This window comes from Euprymna scolopes, chromosome 1 (genome assembly GCF_053919585.1).
Source record: "Euprymna scolopes isolate OS-2025 chromosome 1, ASM5391958v1, whole genome shotgun sequence".
Classification (NCBI taxonomy): Eukaryota; Metazoa; Mollusca; class Cephalopoda; order Sepiida; family Sepiolidae; genus Euprymna; species Euprymna scolopes.
The window spans coordinates 107,558,170-107,576,349 of NC_136482.1; the positions used below are offsets into that span (position 1 = coordinate 107,558,170).

General features: G+C 35.8%; 1 non-coding gene across 1 annotated transcript; it reads left to right on the plus strand.

Moving 5' to 3' along the window:
* The first annotated feature begins 16,992 nt into the window (after nucleotides 1-16,992).
* On the plus strand, nucleotides 16,993-17,192 carry LOC145284823 (U2 spliceosomal RNA). The gene has a single exon (XR_013868897.1). It is a non-coding gene; the product is annotated as a U2 spliceosomal RNA (small nuclear RNA).
* Nucleotides 17,193-18,180: the final 988 nt, after the last annotated feature.

The following is an 18,180-nucleotide window of genomic DNA, read 5'->3' on the forward strand; positions in this document are numbered from 1 at the left end:
AATCCACATACGCGTCGACCGAAAGGGGTTCCAAGGAATCTCCGCCCAACTCATCTGTGAGGGCTGGCAGATGTCAGTCATCGTAGAGGGTAAAACTCCGCATATGGTTGTCTTCAAGACTAACGTAAATAAGTTCTTGATGAGCCGTTCCATCTAAGTTATCAAATTTAACAAATTTTCATTACTAATGATTATTATATTGTCCAATTTCTACTGTACACTCTTTAACCCTTATCCTTGAGTGGCCTCTTGGCCTTGATAATGAGTTGATACCTATGAAAAAAAAAGAAAAAGTCCAATGTGAACAAGTTCTAATTGAATCGTCCCCCTGAGTAATCCAAGTTACAAAATTCCCACTGTTTACTATGCTAAAATCACAATGACTAATGTATACCTATTAACCCTTATCCTCGAGTGGCCTCTGGGTCTTGATAAGTGGTGACACCCTTGTAAAAAAAAAAAAAAGCTGCCAGAAGCCCGGACATATGTCCCGATTCTGTCCGCTCAAGAAGGGGCCAGAGCCGAGAAAGAAAAACAAGCCTGTGAAACAGGTAGAAGCGGAAAAGGAGGAAGAAAAGACGGCAGATGAGAGGAGCCAGGTCGCAACTTGGAGCAAGGTCGCCGCCAAAAAAGGGAGAAATAAGGAATCTACGCCAGCAAGAGGGACATTGGTGGCAACAAAAAGAAAATTGCGGTGAGCTCCTTAGAATCCGAGGGAGAGGAGAAAGAAGCGAAGATAAAGCAGGCGGGGAAGAAAGAGCGGAAAACAGGGCCCGAGGAAACAACCCAAGACTAAGATGCTGAGCCTCCAACATCGATCCCCCACGAAGAGATTCAACTACCCCCCTCTATTCAACACCCCGGAGCAGCATGAGGAAGCTTCCATCACTAAAATGGTAGTAGAAGTTACAGAGGACAAAAGAGACCAAGAAAAGGAGCTCCACAGAATGGAGAGAACCAGGAAGTATCTGTTCTGGTTGGGGGAGCGTCTTTGCGAGGTAGATTGTGACCAAGTGAGCGGCAACCTCAATGGGCGGCAGAAAGAATTCCTTAAAAGCCTCGAAAGCTCGCAAACGTCGACGAGAAGGAGGTAGCGGATATGAGGAACTTCCCTGACGCTCCGAACCTCATAACGTTCGTAAGGCCAAAAAAGGGAGGACGTGCCAAGGCTTTGTGGAGGATGTTGGAGGCTGGAAAAACGATGTTTCAGGTCTTCAGGCTCATGGACGTGGAGCACCATCACTGGCGCAAATCGCCAAAAAATGTGAAGGAAAGGTCCCTATTTATGTTCATCCCTCCTTTTATAGGGCACTAAAAGTGATGTTCCCCTTGAACGTCGAAGGTCTAGCACGAGACGGACGACTTACGTCCGACCTGCTTATGGGCAGTCTCGGCCAGACCTTCGACGGACTTACTCCCGAAGATTTCAGACCCATCTGAGACGAATACTACTAGTTAGGGAATAATGGCCACGGGCATAAACCTAGCTAGTTTTAATGCGAGGGGCATCATATCCCGAAGCAAGGCTGTTCGTATGCTGAGGGATCTCGTTGCCCTTGAGGTAGACCTAGCTACATTACAGGAGACCCACTTTGTTGGGGCCAGGGATTATTGTGTGCTGTTAAACGGTTTTGACGTTTACTCTGCATATGACAATTTCCGTAGCTGTGGTATTTCTGTTCTAGTGAGTCGCACCCTGTCTGCAACGGTTACCGTTGTCCACACGGACACTCATGGGAGGTTGGTCGTGGTCGATGTTGCCGTTAAAAGCGGCGAGTTCCGGATCGTGTCAGTTTATGCACTTAACGTCTGCAGCGAGAGGGGTTCATTTTTTCGGCGGGTGGAGGTGTTTCTCTCTTCGGATCCGGAGCTGGTAGTGTTAATGGGGGACTGGAATGCCATCCTGGACCCCAAGATAGATAAGGTTGAGGGGGATAGAGGGTCGAAGAGGTGTGAAAGCAGCGTTCGATCTTGTCGACAGATTCCGACTAAATAACCCGGGGAGGGACATGTGGACGTGGCAAAATCATATGGCTTCGCGTCCAAGTACTTACTTGGATAGGATGTTAGTTAAAAGAGGCGACATAGATTTCTTATCTTTTCCTAGGTTCCACTGGCTAGGTCATTCGGATCACAAACTAGTTATGGCTCGTTTGAAGTTAGGTAATAGGCCTAGATTAGATGGCTACTGGAAGTTGAACGCCTCCTTGTTGGAGTCGGAAGACTTCCGGCAGCAGCTGACAACATTAATTAAGCGGGAGTGAGTGGGGCGGTTACCGGGAGTAGATGGTAGCTTAGACTTTAGGCTACCATTAGGCACTTTTGCGTCCAATATAGCCAACACCTCGCGTTAACTAGGGCTCGGACGAAAAGGCCCCTAGAGGATAGGCTTACTCGGGCGGTAGCAAAGGGGGATCCCCTAGAGCTAGCACTAGTTAAGGGGGACCTGGACCGCTTGACTAGCAAGCGACATGCGGGTCAAGTAGTTAGAGCTAGGTTAAAAAGAGTTTCCAACGAAGCCGTAAAAATTGACGCTGTTGTGCGTGGGGCCACCCTAAGACACGGCTCGGACGGGTCCATTCGGTAGGTGAAAAATCTAGAAGGGCACACATCTCGTATCAGCACGAGAGATTTTAAACGGGTTTCGACAACTTTTGGAGGAACGCTTCACTCAACTACCCAGATTCCGCGGCCAGGAGTTTAGCAGCCATTTAGCTAGCTTGTCCCGCCATGCTGCAGCCCAAGGGCTAGCTGCGGGGGGATGGTTACGGAGCATGAGATCATTACTGCATTGAAGCAGGTTGGTTATAACAAATATCCAGGGCTCGATGGTCTGCCCTACAAACTGTTGTTGAGGCTGTCGCCCATGTTGTGCCCCTTCTGAAGGGCGTGTTTAACCTCTGGTTTGCGCAGGGCTCGGTCCCTAGGCAGGTTACCAAAGGAGTGGTCACGCTTCTGAAGAAGGGAGAACGGTATGGGGGGATCTAGATAGCCCATCACTCTGCTAAACACAGAGTTGAAGATTTTGTCCCGCGTTCTTGCAAACCGACTGCAGGTTGTTATCGGTGACTTGGTTGAGCCGGATCAGAACTACGGTGTGAAGGGTCGATCGATTGAAAACAACTTGCACTTGATGCGCACGATCATAGAGGGTTTAAAAGCCGACACGGAAGCTGCGCTGATCAATTTAGATCAGTCCAAGGCGTTCCATAGGGTTGACTATGGTTTCTTGGAATCTGTTATAGAGACCGCCGGCTTTGGCTCGGACATCAGCAAGTGAGTCTCAAGTGGGTCTATCGTGATTGCGTGGTAGTAGTGAAATTAAATGGTAGGTTGTCGGAGCTCTTTGGGGTCTCTCGGTCGGTGCGCCAGGGTTGTCCGCTGTTGCCTCTGTTATATGATCTGGCGTTGGAGCTCTTCCTTCGCAAATTAAGGAACGAGGCGACGAGACCAGTCCTGAGTGGCATAGCTCTTCCTGGCGGCAAATTTGCCAGGGTATCCGCGCACGCTGTATTCGTTGCGCGACGAAGCGATATTAGCCCGGTGATGGAGGCGATCGCTGAGTATGAAGTTGTCACAGGGGCCATAATCAATCGCAGCAAATCCGCTGCCCTAGGGTTGGCCGCCTGGACCGGGGTAAACTCGGTTCCAGGTGCGTTCGGCTGAACGGATGACCCGGTTAAGATCCTCGGAGTGGTGTTCGGGGCTGGCCTCCAGCTGGACAAAAATTGGTCGGAGGTACAAACGAAGGTCGAGTCATCGGTAGAGACTTGGATTCAGAGGAATATGCTACTTATGTGTTTCCGCTGATTCTTTACCGCTTGTCTCTTCTTCCCCTGCTTGCGGACCGCTGTAAGACTTTAGAGCGCCTTCTGTTTAAACTTCTGTTGAAGGGAGGAAGGCTGTATGTCCGCAGAAACGTGGCGAGGCAGTGATTCTAGCGTAGGAATAAACTAATAAAGTACTTGTTTTCATGCAAGTCTAGCTTAGCTTAGCAAAGACCACCGCACACCTCACTTCCCCTACTGGCCCTGGTACCTAAGCTGCGTCGGACCCCAAATAAGGCCTTGATAGTAGATAATGCCAAGACCGGGGCCGACGGGCTAACTAAACATACATGTTTAACCGTATGCTACGAACACGTTCCTCTCATACCACTTCAGTGGCTGCTGTATTTTTTATGATAAATACATATTATATTTTATACACTTAACACTACTTGTGGTTTCTTTCATTTGTAACCCTTAGCACGGTCTACAATATATATATACACATATATATATATATGCACACATATATATATATTATATGTATATACACGTATATATATATATATGTATATTATACATGTGCATACTAAAACACATGCAGATACAAAAACACACACACATATATATACATATATATATATATACACACACATATACAGAAATATTTAATATTAAAATATTTACACATATGTCAAATATTTATATATATATATAATTACATATACATTATAAAAATATTATTTTTATATAATAGTTTAGATTAAAGTTGAGATACAAGAGTTAATTAGCGTTGTCCAATTGTACTGTAAAGCGTTCATTTACAATGCACACTTGTCCTTTCAAAGAAGCTACAATTTATTCCAGTCGCGGTGCCCTTTCTGCTCGTGCATATATAACATTCACAAAACAATTGCGTGTTAATCTGTATAAAATAGTTAAATTAGCTCAAACTCAAACACTTCTTTTATCTAATTTTTCGATTATTGAATTCCGGTACTTATCAGGGCATTACATCACAAGACTTACATAAGAACTCTACAAGACACAGTTCAAGACACATTTGTGCGAAATTAAAAAATATCGGCCCAGACACACACACAGACAATGTTATTTTACACACACAAACGCACACACAAACACAAACATATATATAGTGGGGGCGGGTGTGTCTCTGTGTACAATGTGTCCACAGCCAATACCACTGGCATGTGTATTGTTCCTCCACTTCGGAATCGTTTACACAATATTCCAAGGTAAAGATAAACGGTCAAGTTTATACATACATATATATATATATATATATATATATATATATATATATATATATATATATATATATATATACTTTCCTATAGCCCTCACCACTGTGAAATCAAGACCAAACATGGCATGATGATATTCTCCGACATAAGACTATCTACACCATTTTCAAGGTCAGGGCGAAATGCTTTTTTCTCATATTTAGTGTCGCTCTTCATAAATTACCACTGCCTAGGATGGTGCACACACAGTAGGCTTTTGCCAGCATCTCAAAGGCCGCTATTATGGCGCAGGTCAAAATTATTTGAAATTTTTTCATCAAATTACCCTCATCCATCCATGTCCCTCAACAACGTATTAAATTTCATAGTTTAGCGTGTAGTTTTAAATAGTTTAGCAAGTAGTTTCAAATCAATATTCAAATTTCCTTGTTTGCTATGTAGTTAAAATGTTTTAATCCTCTTAAGCGATAGTTGCTCTCACAACATCTACTTACTGTTAGCGTGCCAGCGGAGCGGGTACCCGAGAGTACAGCAAATTCCATGCGAAGCGCGAATATCTTTTCTGGTATATATATAAAAATTATTAATCACATTACTAAATATATATATATATATATATATATATATATATATATTTAGTAATGTGATTAATAATGTTTATATATTTAACTAACGAGCTTATTATATATCTAAATTACAACGAGCACTATTTCTTTCCTGCATTTTAATTAAACTAGTAATTTCACTATTACATTTAAATACACTCTGCTCTTTAGACTATTGCTCTAATCTCTTTTAAATGTATGTATATATATACATACATATATATATATACATATATATTATACATATACATACAGAAATATACATATAGTTACTTTAAAACGAAATTGAATTTACATAATTGCTTCACTTGTAATTTAAAATACAAACGTTAAGTACCATGTCCAATTTTGCTCCAAATAGAAAACATTAATTTCGAACACTCCTGATTTTTATCGCCGGTCATTTTGTGCTTGTGAGGTGATATACTGTCTCGAATGTATCTGAGATGTTACGCTGTATAAAATATAAACTTGAGTCATAGGCAAACCCATCTATGTAATCGATTATTCATTTTTGATATTCCACGGTGGTGATCTGATACAAAACCTCCGTAAGAACACTCCCAAACTATCTATAAATGAGGCATTAAAACAACGATTTGATAAAACACGAACAACGAGTCAAACGAGCCGAAGCAAATGAAGCAGAGAATAGATCAGGAAATTCTAAATTACACTAGCAATAATGGTAATTGTAAAAAAACATGACTGAGACGAGCAAAATCATGTCCGTGAGAAAGAGGGCTCAGTGAAAACGAAAATGTGGAACAAGCCAACTTAGTGATATGTTTCTACAATTAATCAAACCCATCAAATTTGACACAGATTCACTAGCGCAAATATATGAATATTATTTCATTAATGGTTTGATACTACATATGTAGTAATAATAATAGCATCTGACGTAAGAAATTGTTTATATTGGTTAAACAATTTTCCGAGAAACAGAAATGGTAATGGATGTAACATATAAACTTCAAAAGGATTGAAAAGATAGGTAAGTCAAGGAGTTGTAGAGTCGATCTCTCATCGGTAGCAAGTGACAAGATTATCACTATTGATTTAAGATTTTTAATAAACAATGTTCTTTTCATGCATCCACCCTATGTGTTTGTATTTAATCGGGATCTGTTTACTTTCCCCTATTTTAATAGTGTTTTCTTCTCTTCTTTATCGTTGCTATTACGTTTAGTGGTTGTTCGAAAATAAGTTTCGTTTTGTGAAGAAAAAATACAAGTAGACCTATAGTTAGAGTTTTCATTAAAGTTTTATTTTGGAGAAAGCGGCCCACAAGGCAGTGGCTAATATACTTTTAGCCAAATATTGTGTTCTTTAGTTAACTTCCTATCAAATCTAGACGTAGACGCGCACGGCCAAAGATAACAAAGTGATATATTGTACCCTGATAATCAATACCTTCTTACATTATTGGGATTCCTCCTCCGTACAAGTTTAGCATTGAGACTGATTTGGAAGCCCTCGTTTTCAATTAGCACGGAAAACCTGGCATCATTCGTTATCTGCTAATATCTCTATTTTGTTTAACGTTTAACGTGCTGCCCGTTGCCACATTCGGGAAAGGTTCGGTTTTGCAGATCTGGGTGATAATGAAATGCATATACTAATTGGCTCAATCACTATGGACGTATCGTTCGATATACAGCATCTGCTATATCCATTTTCCACAAATGAGAATAATAACTGATTCATGATGTACCTCACTGAAAACAAGGTTGATAAAACAGTGATGGTTTATTTGGAAACTTATATAATTCAATGAAATTAAAAGTCTAGATTAAAAAAATGGAGCGACTTGATATAAAGAGTAAAAACATAAATACCACCTTGAGATAAAAGATAATCAATAACTAATTTCATATTAATAGATTTGGATGCAGACTATAGCAATACTTCCCCATTTGTCAGCAACATCTATCATTGAATATGAAGAGTAAATAACAAAATACGAGAAGCGAGATAGACAGAATGCTGTTTGGAATAAAACCAAGCGACAGTATCTACTCTCTTTAAATAATAAATAAGTTTCATAGAAATGTGTTTAATAAAGAATATATTAACCGGGTGTTATGTAGATATCCTTATTTGGTACAGCAATTTATTCAGTAATTACATGTATACTACTGTTAGTGAAATAAATTGAAACGAGAATATAGGAGTTTCAATATTTTTAAAATAATGTAACTTTTTAGGCAACAAAGCCCGTTTTCTTCCCTCCTCGCTGAAGTAACATCTCCAAATTCTGTAATTTGATAATGAAGCAATTTCTGCCGTTGGCAGAGATAAACTGTATCTTATTCATCAAAATGTCCTATGTAATTTCGTTTCTAACATGGATAAACTTAACTATGTGAAATTAATCGTTATCTTCAATATAAAAAAAAATCTCATTTTCTACACTTAATGATAAGTGTGGAACTTCTATTGCATTTAACCAGATGCGTTTATGAAATTACTGTTGAAAACATCCACATATTATTAAATAGACGTAGCAATAATTACAACACCTTACAGAGTAAATTTTGCAATAAAACTAGCAGCCTCACCTAGCATTGCTTGAAGAAAATACATATGTGATTAAGAAATGATGAATAAATGTGAATTTTATGAAATAATTAGCTACATGTATTATATTAGAAAAGAATATATCTGGCATTTCAACTGAATAAGGTACTGAAAAACATTGAACATTTCATAATGAGCATATGAATCACAATTTGACCCATTGTAAAATTACGAAAATATTATGCACGAACATCATGATAAACTAAGGGAAGAAAAGTTAATACAATTTACATATTATTGCTCATTATGACGAGCATCTTTATTTCAAAATTCATAATAAGTTTTACTCGTTCAGGAGTTTATAAAATGCGTGCATATATATATATATATATATATATGTATATATATGTATATATATGTGTATATATATATATATATATATATATATATATATATATATATATTATAAAAAAGTGAACCATCGCGTAAATTCAATCAACTAAAAAAATGGAAACCGGGTTGAGGAAAAGAATATATATATATATATATATATATATATATATATATATATATATATATATATATATATATATATATATATGTATATATGTATATATATATATATATAATGAGGCAAGTTATATGTACAATTCAATAAAATAAATAAGTCGATTAAAAAATTATTCTAAAATTTTGCCAATCAATAAAGTTATATCGCATTTATTGAACCATTATGGCAAAAACTTCATTAATTCGGTAAATAATATAATTCACCTGAGAAACAAGATCACCTCCATCAAATGTAAAATCAAGTTCCTTCGTGGATGTCTATCGAATCATGTTGCACCGGGCTATATCTGTAGACGCATTTCCAAGATTAAATGTAGGAATTCTTAGAACCTTACGGTGGCCTTTTTAAAAGACAAAATAACATTTTATTCTGATGTACTTCTTAGCTTACAGAGTAAACATTACTCGGTTTGGACTCTCGCTTGGAAAACGTTGTCTCCATTTGATAAACTTCGATTTTCTAAGCTACTTTCAGCCAAGGATGTTAAGTGTCGTCATACAAATAATCAAAAATTTACTAATTTCTTAAACCTTTTGATTAAAAATAAATTTGGCGAGCCTTCATTCTCGGATCAGCATATATTTAATTTCTCTAAATTCAAATTGTCAGAAGTCGATACGTTTGTGTTGTCTAGGGGACGAATGTTGTGTCCCTCCTCGCCAGATTGACGTAACTCAAACTCTTAGTGAATTTGAGATTTTATTTTCACAAATAAAAAATAATGGTTCGGGGGACAACTTAAATATTGTTAAATCTCGCTTGACTGAATTAGCCAATAAATTCAGTCAATGCAATATTTCTGCTCGCCATTTTATTTGGCAAAGTAATCATTTCATTGCGGCTAAGCAATTAAAATGCAATAATGAGATTTACATTTCTCGCTCAGATAAAGGCAACGGTGTAGTTATCCTTGACCGTCAAGACTACATTGCAAAAATGCTTTCTATTCTTAACAATGATAGCAAATTTATATGTTTAGGTTCCCTGGACTCGATGACACTCCTTCAATTGAAACCGATTGAGAGAGAGAGAGAGGGGGGAGAGGTAGCTCCGCTGCGCTGGTCTTATTTTACTTTGTGTATATCAAATAAAAGTCTAAACCGTGTTGCTTAGATTTTTATTCTATGCGGAAAACAAGTCAAAGTAGCAATACATAATCCCATGGTTATATATATAATTTTTGATGAAGCAAAATTCCGTAGAAAAATTTAGACGAGAATCGATATGGAAGCACAACCTATTTTATATTCACGTACCATATAATATAAAAGTTGTCATTTAAATATTTTGCATATTTTCGAGATTCTCTGGCATATTATTTAACACATAATATAACTTCTAATCATATTTTTTTTTACTTTTATTTTAATTGTAAAAGAGTTGACAATAATTTTACATGCCATTAATCCCGGAAATATGAACATTCGTAGTGTATTTTGTCGCTTCTGTTAGAACTCAGGTTTCGAATAGCAGTCAGCGTGATGTATATAAGCTCTGTGTAGTTTCTGGCAATATATATATATATATATGTATATATATATATATATATATATATATATATATATATTAAAACACCCTTTTATAATGCTCATCGGTAAAGCGCGTGACGGATTGATTTACATATCTATAATAATTTCTTCAATCTCCTGAAATTGTATGTATATATATATATATATATATATATATATATATATATATATATATATATATATATATATATATATATATATATATATATATATATATAGAGAGAGAGAGAGAGAGAGAGATGGGACAAGTAATTGGTACCGTCTGTTTCAAACCCGATAATTCGGACCATTTCAGATATCCCTATCAAGTATTCCTCAGGCAATACTTATCCTTATGGCTTGTGATATAATAATGATATCCCATACCTTGTGTTTTTATTCATATATATATATATATATATATATATATAAAATAAAAACAAAATATATGTGATAGAATTACTATATCACAAGCCATATGCTTATTAATGTAACGACCTAGTACTAACATTATTATTAGCATCATTGGTTTGTATATATGTGTGTGTGCGTGTGTTTTTGTGTGTGTATTTGTGTGTTATTGCTGATTGTTGAATACGGGAATTGCAGAAATATACGATGGTATAATTTATTTAGGACTAATATCTAAGGTGGAAAATATTGTTTCATTAATAAGGATTTATAGGCATTGCATTTGCGCGATAATACTGGGCTTCAAATCTTGTGTAATAAAAAAGGAAAGCATTTAATATATTTCACGCTCAAATGAATAAAGCAATAAAATGTTGGTGTCATATCTCGTCGGAATGCTAATTCGGTAATAAATAGAGAAAACAGTAGAAAGATGAAAATGTCCTAACAAATAAAGGCTGATGATATATACTTAACTAAAATAAGTATTTATTCTACCTCTGGTGAAATGCTACAGCAAATGCTCCTGAGATGAAGTTTAGAGACTGGCGAACTTAATATCGCCGTGGAATATAGCGTTGGTTGCATTACATTCTAATCCTCTTCGATCTATTGTTTTAATGAGATATTTGTTGTTTTTTTTTATTTAGATCATTTGGATTGCTTTTGTTATCTTGATTGTTATTCTCACAATTTATCAACCGATGCAACCTCCGATCTTCTCCACGTAGTCTTTGAGGAGTTGGGGATTTTTATTTCGAACACGGGAATGTGTACATAATTTCTAACTGAACCGTTTGTTTAATTCACGAGGAAAAATATTCTCGGCTCTCATGATCGATATATATATATATATATATATATATATATATATATATATATATATACATATGTACATACATATATATATACATACATATATATATATACATACATACATATATATATACATACATACATACATATACATACATACATACATATATATACATACATACATATATATATACATACATACATACATACATACATATATATATACATACATATATATATATATATATATGTATACTAGCAAAAGTGCCCGTCGTTGACTGGGTTTAAAACAGCCTACAGAAAATGGATTCTGATTTACGAAAGTATGATAAACCCCATAATTTATTATACCATACTGGTTCACACTGAAACACTTATCACAATATTATGTGGATTTATATTAAAAAACCTTGTTAAACTTTGTGACATATTTCTATTCTGTGGAGGTTAGGTGCGAACGAACACCTCATAATTTTATTATACCATATTTCTTCAAACTGAAACATAATTATCAAAGTATACTTACGCAGGTAGATATGAACAGTATTTATTAAAGTTTGTTCCTATTACCATTCTATGGAAGCCAGGTGCGAAGGCAGACCTCGCAATTGTATGATACCATCCCTATTTAAGTTAAAACATCCCTATTTAAGTTAAAACATACTTATCAAAGTATTCTTATGTCCATCTATATCAAAAACATTTGTAAACGTTTTTTTTTTAATTCCAATATTTTTTATTTCCATACTTAGTCGACCAGGCGCGAACGCAGACTCCACAATTTAAATGCACCACCGTTCTTCCAGATCAAACATACCCGTTCCTGTGTCTCGATACATCTTCTATCATTATATGTAAAAGTTCTTTTTTTAAATAGTCAACCATATAGGAGCCTATTCGTGACCAGACACAAACACAGCCATTCAACTTTATAGTATATTATATATATCGCAAGTTATAACATGTATATAGCCATAAAACTACACTGCCCGAAGAGTCCTAAAGTGGATTAAACGCGGAATATTCAGTGTAGCTTAATCACCATATACATTTGATGACTTACTTACTAGCTCTACCTACGTTTTGAGCACTTTTGTAGAGCTAGTTATATATATATATATATATATATAACTAGCTCTACTTACGTATTGAGCAATTTTGAAGTAAATACTTAAAGTTTACATATAAATCTATACTTTCGTATATTTATTTCATATGAGTAAATTAAGTAGTTATATATATATATATATATATATATATATATATATATATATATATATATATATATATATATATATATACGTCTCATGTTTAACTTAATTTGACACAGACATGAAAGAAGATTTAGTGTTAGAAACGGTATGAGTACTGGGACAATAAAGGAGCTGAATGGTCGAATTAAATCATTAGACAAAACGAAAAGCTGGACCAAGTATTTAAAAATCTACAAAAAATCAAGGACTTATTCATCAATACGACATTTTCATGGAGTATTAATAGAGGATGAAGTTTATTTTGGTGTATTTTCATAATCGATATATATATATATATATATATATATATATATATATATATATATATATATATATATGTTCTGCTTATGAACCCTCTTACAATGATTAGCTGAAACTGAGGAAAATAGACTGGATTGTGTGGAGAGTGAATTTCTTAGTTTAAACAAAAATAATAATAAAAAAAACAACTGCGCATGTATCAGATTTGATGGGAAATCCGAATTTTTAATGTGTTATATTTTTAATCTATTGTGTATTGAAGTGTGAAATTTCATTGAATATATTAATAATAATTATTTTTAGATAAGCAATATATATATATATATATATATATATATATATATATATATATATATATGTATATATGCATTATTTTCCGGCAAAACACTACTTTAAAATCTTAGAAAATAAATTATTAATTTTCTTTTAGTGAGACATATATGGCTAATACACCATGAAATACAAAATTCTTTGACGAAACGATACAAAAAAAAAAGAAAATATCGTAAATAAATGCACATTTGCTAAAAATATGATAATTTCTTTCGAAAATTTCTTCTTTTTTTTTAATTTCAACTATGGTAGCCAACTGTTACATTAGATGCATTAAGTGTTTTCACCACGTGTCATGCTTAGCATTCATAACATGGTTGTCCATCTAGTACTGACCCGCCTCATCACTGTTTTACTTCGAGAGTTTTGTAGGAAATACTGTCTATATATATATATATATATATATATATATATTTATTTATAAATTATTAACTAGCTCTTCCTACGTATTGAGCACTTTCGAAGCAAATACTTCAAGTTTACGCATAAATCTATACTTTCGTATATTCATTTTATGTGAGTAAATGAATAAGTTATATACATATATATATATATATAAGTAGATTGTAGTTTGCTTGAAGCATTGTTGAAGAAAATTATGAGGTAAAATTAAAAGCCAAGAACAATTCGAGATTTTTTTTATATAGAGTAAAATTAAATGAAAACAAAAGAAATACATTTCTTTTTTTTGTTGTTTGTCTTTTCTTTTTCATACAAATTTTAACTCTAAACGACAGTAATTTTTTTCTGTTGTATTCAATGGTGTTATAAATCTCAATATATTTCAGACCTATTAGTCCTTTTTCAAGAGAAGGCAGCGGAAGAGTGTTCAAAATTGGAAAAGCAGTTATAGAGTTTGCCACGTGATACCGTGAAATATAGAACAAAAAATGACGTTAGGAGAACGTTAAAATAAATCAGCTGGTGTTTAAAATACTTGTTGCGTCTGTGAATCAAGAGAGATGACTATTCAATATATATATATATATATATATATATATATATATATATATATATATATATATATATATATATATGCATGCTTCATTAAATAGCACAGATAACTCTCGCTTGTCTTTCTTGTAACCCTCCTTTTCTCTTTGTCGGACCATTTTCCGAACGTTTTTTCCGAGTGAAAAAAGAAATTTCTCATAATCGCGAACGTTTTCGACCTCCATTGGTCACCCTCAGGCGAGTAGTAAAAAGTAAAAAATGAAATTGAAAAATGAAAATAGCGAGATGAAATGAAAAGACGATTAAAAGATGATTAAAAGGCGAGTAAACTCGCTTAAAATCATTTAAATACTCAAAAGCACTTGAGCGTGCCCTCCGTTTCGTTTTGAGTCTGGTTAATGGTTGGTTAATTGTTGTTTTTTTAATGTGGATTAAGATCGGGAGGCGCACCTCGCAATATGAGACAGTTAAAATGGCCGTGTTATTTATTAATATGTCTCTAAACTCATTTTAGGGGTATGGTGTGCTATGAGGTGCTAACAGATTGAGCTATTCGGGGAATACAGGTGACATGTTAAACGACGGGAGATGCTGGTTTGAGCCATGCCAATGTACGAATTATTTTTGGAGACGCGTTCTCCTATGGGAAATTTAAAGATGTACACGGCATTTCTAGTTTTCAGCATATTGCCATCGGATGTAGGGTTATTTTTTTTTTATTAATAATTGGCTAGTTTTAAATTTTTTGTAATAAATAATAAATCTTACTTTAGAGTGTTTTTTCTGTGGTTACATGTTTGTGTATAATATCTTTTATTATTTTTTCGTCTAATTTGTAATTCTCATGCATCTGGTTACAATGATCTTTCCTTGGCCTTCGGGCTCGGATCAAAGTGTAGCATCTGTTCCGGCAGATGCTGCAAGCTATGACTAGCTATGACTAGCAAAGACCAGATGTGGGGGCAACCCCACATGCCTGACCATTAACCAGCTCCCATTTCCCACCTCTCGGGAGATGGTCCCCTTTTTCCCTTCCCCCTCCCTTCACTCCTCACATTAAAAATCGGCCTTGTGCCTAATTTGCTCGGTGGGGGAGCAAATAAATACCATCTGTTCCGGCAGATACTGCAAGCTATGACTAGCAAAGACCAGATGTGGGGGCAACCCCACATGCTTGACCTTTAACCAGCTCCCATTTCCCACCTCTCGGGAGGTGGCCCCCTTTTTCCCTTCCCCCTCCCTTCACTCCTCACATTAAAAGTCGGCCTTGTGCCTAATTTGCTTGGTGGGGGAGCAAATAAATACCATCTGGTTGCAATAATCTTTCTTTGGCCTTCGGGCTCGGATCAAAGTGTAGTATCTGTTCCGGCAGATACTGCAAGCTATGACAAGCTATGACTAGCAAAGACCAGATGTGGGGGCAACCCCACATGCCTGACCTTTAACCAGCTCCCTTTTCCCACCTCTCGGGAGCTGGTCCCCTTTTCCCCTTCCCCCTCCCTTCACTCCTCACATTAAAAATCGGCCTTGTGCCTAATTTGCTCGGTGGGGGAGCAAATAAATACCATCTGTTCCGGCAGATACTGCAAGCTATGACTAGCTATGACTAGCAAAGACCAGATGTGGGGGCAACCCCACATGCCTGACCTTTAACCAGCTCCCATTTCCCACCTCTCGGGAGATGGTCCCCATTTTCCCTTCCCCCTCCCATCACTCCTCACATTAAAAATCGGCCTTGTGCCTAATTTGCTCGGTGGGGGAGCAAATAAATACCATCTGTTCCGGCAGATACTGCAAGCTATGACTAGCAAAGACCAGATGTGGGGGCAACCCCACATGCCTGACCATTAACCAGCTCCCATTTCCCACCTCCCAGGAGCTGGTCCCCTTTTTCCCTTCCCCCTCCCTTCACTCCTCAAATCTGCTGGTCAACTATGTAGTTTGGGAAGCCATTATTAATTAAAGTTTGTTTTAGGTTCGAAAGTGATTTTTAGAATATTTCGTTAGTGGGGGAATTACGTTTAGTTCTGTAGATGAGATTTTTTACGACAGCTATTAACCAAACTCAAAACGAAACGGCCTTGTGCCTAATTTGCTCGATGGGGGAGCAAATAAATACCAACCCTTCATACCAATTGTCACTATCCAGTTCCCCTACTCCTTGGGGAGTTGGTCCCCATTTCCCCTTCACACCTCACATTAAAAATCGGCCTTGTGCCTAATTTGCTTGGTGGAAGAGCAAATAAATACCGACCCCACATATAAGACCTTGGTCAATCTAGGGGCAACCCTTCATACCAATTGTCATTATCTAGCTTCCCTACTCCTCGTGGAGTTGGTCCTTATTTCCCCTTCACTCCTCACATTAAAAATCGGCGTTGCGCCTAATTTGCTCTGTGGCGGAGCAAATAAATACAACTTTTCTTGGCCTTTTGGCCAAGATCCAAATGTAGTATCTGTTTCGGCAGATACTGCAAGCAAAGACCATATGTGGGGATTACCTCACATGTAATACCTTTGTCAAAGTAGGGGAAACCCTTCATACCAATTGTCACTATCCAGCTCTCCCACTCCCTGGAGAGTTGGTCCCCATTTCCCCTTCACTTCTCACATTAAAAATACGCCTCGTACCTTATTTGCTCGGTGGGGAAGCAAATAAACACACACTTCTTACATTAAAAATCGGCTTTGTGCCCAATTTGCTCGGTGGGATAACCAATAAGTACTCTTTTCATGGCCTTTTGGCTCAGGTCAAAGTGTAGTATCTGTTCTTACTACATGCTGTACTTATTGTGATATAAAATGGTGGACCACTTTTCTGTATTAATTGAATGTAAAATTGTCACACACTTTACAACCAGTCAGTCTCAAAGCAATTCAAGTCATTCTCCAGATCATTCAATTGTGTTTGAAGGATTCCAGTTATGTTTTGAGCATTTAAGCCATCCTTAATGTCATTCAATTCATCCTTAAGTTCATTAAAGTTATTCTAAGTCATTTTAATGTTATTTATTTAAGTCATTTCAGCCCATTTTTCGGTCATTTTAGTTTATCTTTAAGAATTTCATGCCAATCCTACATTCACTCATTCATTTATTACGCGAGAGCACACGACTAATAACTATCGACCTTGTTTAATTTCGCAATGCAAATCTAATAGATATAAAACGATTGAATTATTTGAAATTTAGGTACATATAATACTTTTGCATATTCTTATAGCAAATTATCCTAAATCTTATTCAGACTATAACAAATTATTTGAATGAAAAACTTTTAAAAAATATGCTTTCATGTTTCCTCGATCGAGAAAAAAATGGCGGTGAATGGTATGTCGTTTTTTAAATTTAAATTGAAAAGTCTATTAAGCTTCGTAGAAAAATGTTATATTATCCTACTTTTTATATGACAAAAATTTAAGCTTTTATCTCTTAGAAAAAAAAAAACTTTCTCAAAAATAATGGATTTTGATGAAATTTAATGTGTTTTAAAAACAACAATTACTTGTTTATTCATCAATTTGTTTAGCCGTGGCTATAAATCATGTAATAAGACAAACGTATTTTGAAATAGTCAGTTAAAAGATGTTCGCGAGTTATCGCAGTCAAGTGGAGGCGTTGTGATGTTTATCATCCTGCAAACTCTAAAAATAGAACGGAAGGTGTAATACATTAGGATATTATGTAATAAGGGACTATACTGGTTATTGTCACATTGAATTCAGTAATAGTTTAAACACTGTTTAGTCGGAAAAATATACCATTGCAGTTCAGCCAACTACAAGAAAGAATATGTTGTTGAATATGCTAAATATCGTGTGTTTATATTTTCTCTAAACCAATATAATGCATTAATCACAAAAAAGAACATTATTTGGAATTTTGCAAATGCTTTTTTTATACATCTGAAATGT